The 8,372-nt window shown below is 35.6% G+C and overlaps 1 long non-coding RNA gene across 2 annotated transcripts; it reads left to right on the top strand.

The window, feature by feature from the left end:
- The first annotated feature begins 1,573 nt into the window (after positions 1 to 1,573).
- Positions 1,574 to 3,846, top strand: LOC111392740. 2 transcript variants are annotated; one of them, XR_002702316.1, is made up of 4 exons: positions 1,575 to 1,852; positions 2,093 to 2,681; positions 2,758 to 3,127; positions 3,582 to 3,846. It is a non-coding gene; the product is annotated as an uncharacterized LOC111392740 (long non-coding RNA). The 2 variants fall into 2 exon arrangements; XR_002702315.1 differs by having other exon boundaries at positions 1,574 to 1,852; positions 2,093 to 3,127.
- The last annotated feature ends 4,526 nt before the right edge of the window (positions 3,847 to 8,372 follow it).

Below are 8,372 nucleotides of genomic sequence, written 5' to 3'. Positions count from 1 at the left end.
TAGATTACATAAAATATTAAAGAAAAGCATTCCATGTGACTCTCCAAAGACCAACTTTTGTATTTCTATTTTCTTGTAGTTAAGTTATTATATGAATAAATCTATTATTAATGATATCCTAAGCACCGATAACATGGCACACCAATTAATTGGTGAACCATTAAATTCATGAGACCTACCATTAACTTATTTACCAATTAATAATGTGCTGTACACACACACGAGCAAATAACATTTTTCAAAATAACAAACTAAAGTCATTTAACTCAGCAGTAATTTAGGATCAAATACATCACAATGATCCAACTAAGTTTTCCAAGAGACTTGGATAGAAGAAAATCAAGATTTATGACCCAATTACATGTAAAAAAAACAAAATGTTAAGGCATTATCGAAACCGGTTGAAGTTTGGAAAGAATAACGAAATAATATAAATAAGTAGTTTCCTGAGAAAAATAAAAGCATTATGAAACTCTATAAACAGAAAAGAAGCATGCATGCCTAGAAAGAGAATAGTTGAGGACTCACTGATTCCAATTCTGCATCATTCTCTTCAAGTGCAAGTGTTATCATATCAATATGCTAAAGTAGTTCTTGCTCAAATGCATTAACCTCTTTCATTTATACCATAAGTGAACCATGTTCATGGCTTATCTTCCTTGCATGTACAGCATCATCCCATAGGTCTAGCTTATTCAGCTAGTCTGGCTGAAAACCAGTCATGACAAAGAAAAGCACTACTTAAGCATCATTAAGGGCAAGAACCCCAGGCAAGGGTTTGCTATCAAGAAGTTCCAAGCTCGCATCATCTCCAGTAGAGATATGGCTCATCTTATCAGCCAACCCAAACTTGTCAATGGTAGAAACAAAATCACTGTCTCCAATGATTGATATCACTCCCTTGTCACTAAGCTCTGCCAATTTTCTTAGCTATAGCACGGAAAAGAATAAACAATTCATGCACTTGATTTCAAAAATCCAGGTAAAACACGACAAAAAATAGAATTTATTTACAGTTATGAGTTACCTTATTATTTATTATACTCGTGTTCCTGTGGAAAACTTGTCAAATTCAAAAATAGCACTATGATAAAAATACCTTTTTGCAACATGCAAAAGCCAACATTTATTAATTAAATGTTGCTAAAAGGATCTATTGCAACATTATAATAAGTGAATGTTGCCACTGGTGTTAATAATTGAGATTTAGCAACGTTTTTTTAAGTGACTGTTGCTAATGTTGCTTTTTTACAATGCTTATTTAGCATTGCAAATTTTTTTATTTTTTGTAATGTCTATCGAATGTTGCAAAAGACAAACGTTGCAAAAAAGTCTTTTTTCGCAATGTTTATCAAACACTGAAAAAACCTTTAGCAGCATTTATCAAACGTTGTGAAAGATAAATCTTTTAGTACGTTTATCAAACGTAGCAAAATATTTATCTTTGGCAACGTTTGATAAATGATGCGAATGGCCCAACTTTTTTTTTTTTAACAATACAAATGCCAAGGCCCAGCCAAAAAGTGAAGCCCGCTGCTTAGCCCAATACCATAATTACCATTCATGTGAACAACTTCTATCCATTCCATCCATTCAAATTCAATCCCATTCCATCACTACTTTCTTCGCCCCCACTGCTGCCTACTCCTTCCAATTTCAGCTCCGCTGTCACCGCCTCCTCCTTTTAGAGCCGGACTTCTCATTTTCCATTGCTACTCAGCTCACCTGCTCCCGTCTGGTCCTGTTTGTTCGATTTGAGCGTCAACGGTTACGGTAGCAGCAAAAGTAGATGCGTTCCTGACCGCCTGATGTCGGTGATTCTTCGGCTGCAGTAGAAGAACTGAAGAAACAGGTGAAGCCCTTAGCCCTGAATCGACCCCCCGAACCTGACACTCATTTTTCCTTATTTTTTGTTCTGTTGATTTGCCCTATATTCTGGTTGTTGCTTTAGTAATTAGATGGGCATGATTTGTGATTTATATGGCAGTATCCTACTTACGTTTTTGATGTTGCTTTAAAGCAGTATCCTGATTATGGCCGACTGATTTGCCCTATATTCTAGTTGTTGATCTTGTCATTTCCAATTTTGTAGGGTTTTTTGAGATCCTTATTAGCAATTGGCAGAGCTTGGATATGCTGAAGCTAGTCCGTGTAGCCTTGGCGTAACAATTTTTTTTTTACTTTTTGAGATATATTTTGTTTTATAAAATTGGTTGATGTCGTGTCTGAATTTTGAGGGGGTGATGCTAAAATAAGAATTGAACTTCTTTAAATAGCTTATCTTGCTGATTCAATAGCAGATTTTCCAAGAATTGTTAAATATAATTTCAGTGACCCTTAAGTTGTTGGATTATGTATTTTCACTAAGTTATCGTCTTGCTGATTTCCACGGTTCCTTTTTCATTATGTGTATTTGATGGATGGAGAGAACATGCTTGGTTCAGCAAGTGTATTAGTTTGAGTTCTTATTCCTGTTAGGGTTCTCACATAAAAAAGAAAGGAAGAATTGACATCAAATAAGTAGTAACTGCTGCAGAGAAAGCTTACCAAGAAAAAGCACTAGTAGGTGTAATCAGATCTCATGTGTTCTCAAAATCAATAGGAGATGCTTAAGCTGCTAGTTACTGATATGAAGCCACTTTCTGTTCGGGACATGTGTCCACAATGGAGCCACTTTCCAGGTAATGTAGTCTTAGTTTGCTCTATATGATTTTAATGTATCCATGATATCTTACTAATACCTTTTCTAACTCATAGATGTGGTTTAGGATCGGAAAATTGATGTAGTGAGTTGTTAGGATCTTCCTCTAGCTGCTCAAGGTGATTTTCAGGCTCAGTTAACCTTTAAACATCGAATCAACACCAAGAAACCGAAAGGGACCAACCACTGGCATGCTTTCTTCCTATGGTTGCTATTGCTCCTTTTGCTTGTTGTTTCCTCACTCACTTAGGATGAATACCACACAGGTAAGGGTCACAAAGACTCAAGCAAGAGGTAGAGAAGATCAATCAATAGGATGCACGAAGAAGAAGAAGGGACTGCCTCTCTCTCGGGTTCTATCAAAACGGGACTCATAGGAAGAAAGAGAGTTACCAATATATATAATAGTCCAATGACAAACTTAAGGTAAGTTATACATATGGTAAGTGGGCTCGACTAGGGTTATGGCTCAATAGCACACCAACAAGCCACAAAGGTTATTAGCCATCCAATAGGTAAAACAACGTTAGGTCGGGTCATCCCATTATTCGGTGTTGATTTATCGTTCAGTCATTCATGTCGACTAATAAAACTGATTTTCATCATCGCCCGGGAGGTCGTTTGACAACATGATGTCTAACATGAGTTCTTAATGATGTTGTAAATCACCTACTCAGTGGTTCTATGCCAACCTTGCTTTACATGTCCGCTAATGTAAATCGAACACTCTCTTACATCTCGCCAATAAATATGAAAAGATATTAGATCTGACATCTGACCGTAAAATTGCAGAAAACGTAAATAATATATGATTTGATTGAAATTCAAACACAAGAACTTTTTTTTTTTTATATATATTGATTCAATGCTTCTCTTGCAGCTTTGTTGGCCGTCGTGAATTGTGTGGCTAGCAAATCGAAGAGTGCATGAAGGACAATATGATTGAGTATGCCGTCCGAGTATTATCCGGAAGCTGGTATTGCAAGCGTGGCAATAAGCTCTTCATGCCTAAGCTGTATCAAAATTTTATTCCTAGTTTTGTTTCACTTTGAAGCTCCTTTGTATTTAGGTGGTGTTGTATCACATTCTAATGTTCAAGTGTATGGATTCAAAAATTTGTAATGAAATTATCAATTTTTATGCAATTCCAAAACTTGTTCAGAAGGAGTCATGTTCAATTTTGATAGTCAATTTACATAAATTGTTATAAAAAATAAAAAAACTACGGCAGTGGTCCAAAAATATTGCGAAATGGTTTTTTGCAATGCTCAAAAAATGTTGCAAATTATTTTTTATTTATTATATATATATATATATATATATATATTTTCAACATTCAAAAAATGTTGGGGTTTTTTGCAATGTTCCAAAAACATTGTGAAAGGGTTTTTGCAACGCTCGAAAAATGAAAAACATAGCGAAAGGATTTTTTACAACATTTAAAAAATGTTGTCATATCATTCTACTCTACGATAACATCCAGATTTGCAACATGTGGCTGAACATTGCGAAAAGTCATTAGCAATGTTTTTTAAACGTTGCAAAAAGCTTTTGTTTTGTTTTGTTTTTTTTTGTTTTTTTTTTTTTGGTAGTGTACCCATAGGTCCATCCAAATGACTAATTTCATAGTATCTAGAGCTTTTTTCAAATGAGTTGATAGTTTGAAGTCCAATACTAAACCCATCCAGCCATTAGGAATTACAGGTGTTGGAACAACTTGCGAAAATGTTGAGTAACACTCCAGTAACTACTCTACAGAATCATCTTGTTGGAAGCCGCAATCATTCCCATCTTTCTCCATATAATTATGTAGTACCAAAGTAAGCAATTTATTGCATTAGCTAGGTAGTGAGTTATTTCAGAATTATAGCAAGTCAAATTTATGCTACAAAAAGCACATACCAAATCAGTTACAAGGCTCATCTAGAGCTCAAAAACATTATCAAAATGCCGTTGAGTGGAAAACCAACCTTGCTATCTTCATTAGCAACAAATTTGTCAGCAACGACATCAGTAGGTAGAAAGAAGGATCCCCTTAGACTTGGCCTCCTCCATAAATGATGTTACAAAGACTAAGCGTATCATTTTCCACAAATGAAGATCCCAAGGCATGGCCTTAGGCTTTATAGAAAGTGAAGATCATTCCTCCATCAAGAATGAGCGTGTCAACCTTCTCTAACAATGACACAATCATGCCAATTTTGATGGATCCTTTGAGCCACAAACAATTGTACTAAATGGATTTTTTTTTATTTTTTTTTGCATGCGATTCAAGAAAAATGAAATGTTAGCATCAATAAATGTCCAACAACCATAATGCTATAAAGAAATATGCAGTGACGCAAAAGTACCAACCATCGAGTTAAATATTTTAATAACACCTGCAAGTCTTATAATTCCAAAGTCTATGAAAAAAATGGTACTTTACATTTCAAAATGTTGACTCATGCATGACAAAATATTCGAATGAGCAATCTTTTGACCAGACACAGAATACATAACTTAAACAAGTCTAAAGTATCCGCTAACCTTCTGGTTAAGGAATCCAGCTATAGAAGGCTTCAAATACTTGGCCACTCTCTCGGTGGAAGCATACATAACGACCAAGAAAACAAGCATAATGAAATGAACAAAAAAAAAAAAACTAGAAAAAACCGTGGACTTGAGCTCTCCGCCAACCGTGCTTGCTTTTAATCTGATCATGCACCAACTCCAACCTATTTGAAAAAATCTCCAATTCCAACATCTGATGCTTCCTCCATTTCTGATCAATGAACCTCTCCCCACCCATCACTCCACTAAAAGCCAAAGGCTTGGGAGTCAAAACCAACGCAAACCCATGGTTTCATAAAATCCATTCCCATTCAAATTCATAGAATTCCTAACAACTCCTTGAAAATTCATCATTAATTTCATTATTCATTCATCAAAATTCACAAATCACAATTTATACTGAATCTGTAAATCACCAATCAATCTGTAAAAATATACTGAGAGAGAGAGAGAGAGAGAGAGAAGAAAGGGCTCAGAGTGTACAGGTGCCGGTGGCATGTAGGGCAGAGCCAGTGGGGGAGAGACAGACGATGATGGAAAGCGGATGTGCCCATTGTATTACTACAAAATTTAAGACAAGGCCCAAAGTGCTGATCAGCACGCAAAGAAGTGCTGGTAGAATCACTATAAAATCTGAGTCAAGCAATTGATTGTCTGAAGTGACTCCTTCCCTAGTGGCAGCTGTGACAATGTAGGCAACATCAGCTGATTTACGTTCCCAAGAAATTGTGACCGCGGTCCTTTCCTGAGGAAGAGAGCAAGAGAGGAAAGGGTTTGTTGCCTTGAACGAGAGCAATTAGGGCTGAAAGAATCTAGAACAGTCTAATACCACTACAATTTTTAGGATTTACCGAGTTTACGTTTCAGATTACAAATTATTCGACCTTACGTACGGAATAAACTAGTTAAAGCAACAAGTCACTTTAATTAGATGTCTAGGTGGTTTAAAAAAACAATTCGATTATCCTATGTTTGAATGCAGCAGTTATAATATTGTAGAAACCAATAAATAACACAAGATATGAGGACGAAGAAACCCCAACGTGGGTAAAACTTCAGGACCAAGCGAGTTACCTCCACTATAGACAATTCAGATAATACAAGTACAAGCTTATCCTTGTACCCATTAAGACCCGCTGCCATAGCCTTACAATCTATTGCTATAGACATCTCTAGCACTAGAATTCCCTATCTACCTCCTGTAGCCTCCTATTGTCGTAGATTCTTCTAGCCTCCTGCTAGACCTCCTGCTAAACAGCTTGTTCTTGTACTTGTAACTATGCTTTAATCCACATCTCTCAATCCTCCAATGAGAGAGTCCCTTCATCAAAAGATTAAGGAAGACATGTGGTTTGGATTATCGGACCTTTAATGTTTTCCCCAATATGTGGTTGTTGAATCTCAAGAATAAATAAAATGAATCAATGCTTAGACATGCACTTGGATCTTCAAAAAGATTATAAGAATATATTTTCTAAGAGAGACACAATGAACAACCACCCAAAAATTCGTGATAGGGCTTGGGTATTTATATTTGAATGTGTTTTAGTAGTATGGGTCGAGTAAAACTCTTAAAAATACGAACTAGTGATTTTGCAGCATAAGTAATTGACTCGAGTGAGGATTCAGCGAGAATCGAGCTAGAGCCATTCTGTTTTTTTTTTGCTCAGGCAAAAAGCCAATGAGAATCGAGTGACAGCTAACCAGTTATAAATGTTTTTACCATAACTTTCTCTCTCGATATCTAATTGAGGTGATTCAACTTACGTTAAAAAGCTAACGCAAAGGGCTACAATTCTCCTAAATAGCCTTGACTAAATTCCAATTTTTTCTATGTGAAAAATGTTTTGGAAGTTACGACTGAGAATTTGGAACATAACTTGTGCGGCTCTTTGACATTCTTTAGACTTCTAATTGCATTCCGATGGTCATACATGGTCTTCTTGGACTCCTTCAATGCCTCCAATGCTAATTTACCTCATCTATTCAAAATTGCAACTAAGCCGTTGACTTTTACAAGTGATCAATTTAGTCAATTTTGTTCACAGCATTGCCAATTACAATATTGGACCTAACAATCTCCCCCTTTGGCATTCGGTAACAAAATTATGCGAATTTAAGTCAATGGATTACAATCAGTCAAAAATCTAAACTACCGAATATTCCAAATCATTAAGTCTTACATTCCTTGTTGAACCTATTTCCCGAAATCCAAAAACTCACATGCCAGTGTAAAAGCACGTGATACAGAAAATAAAAATTAAAGCACATAAACGCAAACACATCAACATGCTTTTTTGAGACATGATATTGATGTCAATCAAAACACCAACCGAAATACCAATATCACTAAACATCAAAACTCAAACAACAATAGATATGATATGGAATGCAATGTACTACTCCCCCTTACTTCAAACTCTCATAAATTCAATGCAATAACACAATGTATCTATGTCTCTCCACCATGACCCCTATAAGACATAGCAGTGCAAAATGCAAGTAATGTCAATCAGTGAAATCGTGTACAAGCCAATGTAGTCGCTCTTCTATGTGTATGCTATTTTACATGTTTTTCTTCCCTCAGTTATATACATTTCTCTCTCCCTTTTTGTCACAAATGCTGAAGGGAATTATATCAAGAACTGTATGAATGGAGTAGAAAGTACAAGTGACTCATGTGTGTAAAATGTCATTATTCCAATGCAAGCAAGACTCCAATCTTTAATTTTGTGAAAAGGGACAAGTCAATCACTGCCAATAAGTATATTCCTCTGCTTATGAAAGTCAAATTATGAAAGTACAGCAAAAAATATACTTATTATTTTTATTTTTCTACCCCTTACTTTGAACATTAATATTTTTTAAAGTTTCCATATTTTTCAACTCATCACATTTTTCATATTTTTTTACATTTTTCTCATTTTTCCAACTAATTAACTTTTTATCTTAATTGCAGATTCTTCTACATTAGACACTAAGATGACTCCGTGTCGAGCTTTAGGCCGATTAATCCAAGTTAGCAGACCATAGGTACCAGGTTTTAAGAGACCCCTCAGGCTTAATTGCTCAAGTTAAATAGGCCACAAAGAAAAAAATTAAGATATGAGCTTATTTC

Source organism: Olea europaea, unplaced genomic scaffold (genome assembly GCF_002742605.1).
Source record: "Olea europaea var. sylvestris unplaced genomic scaffold, O_europaea_v1 scaffold971, whole genome shotgun sequence".
Lineage (NCBI taxonomy): Eukaryota > Viridiplantae > Streptophyta > Magnoliopsida > Lamiales > Oleaceae > Olea > Olea europaea.
The sequence above is the reverse complement of the archived record's forward strand: the minus strand, read 5'-3'. Positions and strand labels throughout refer to the sequence as shown.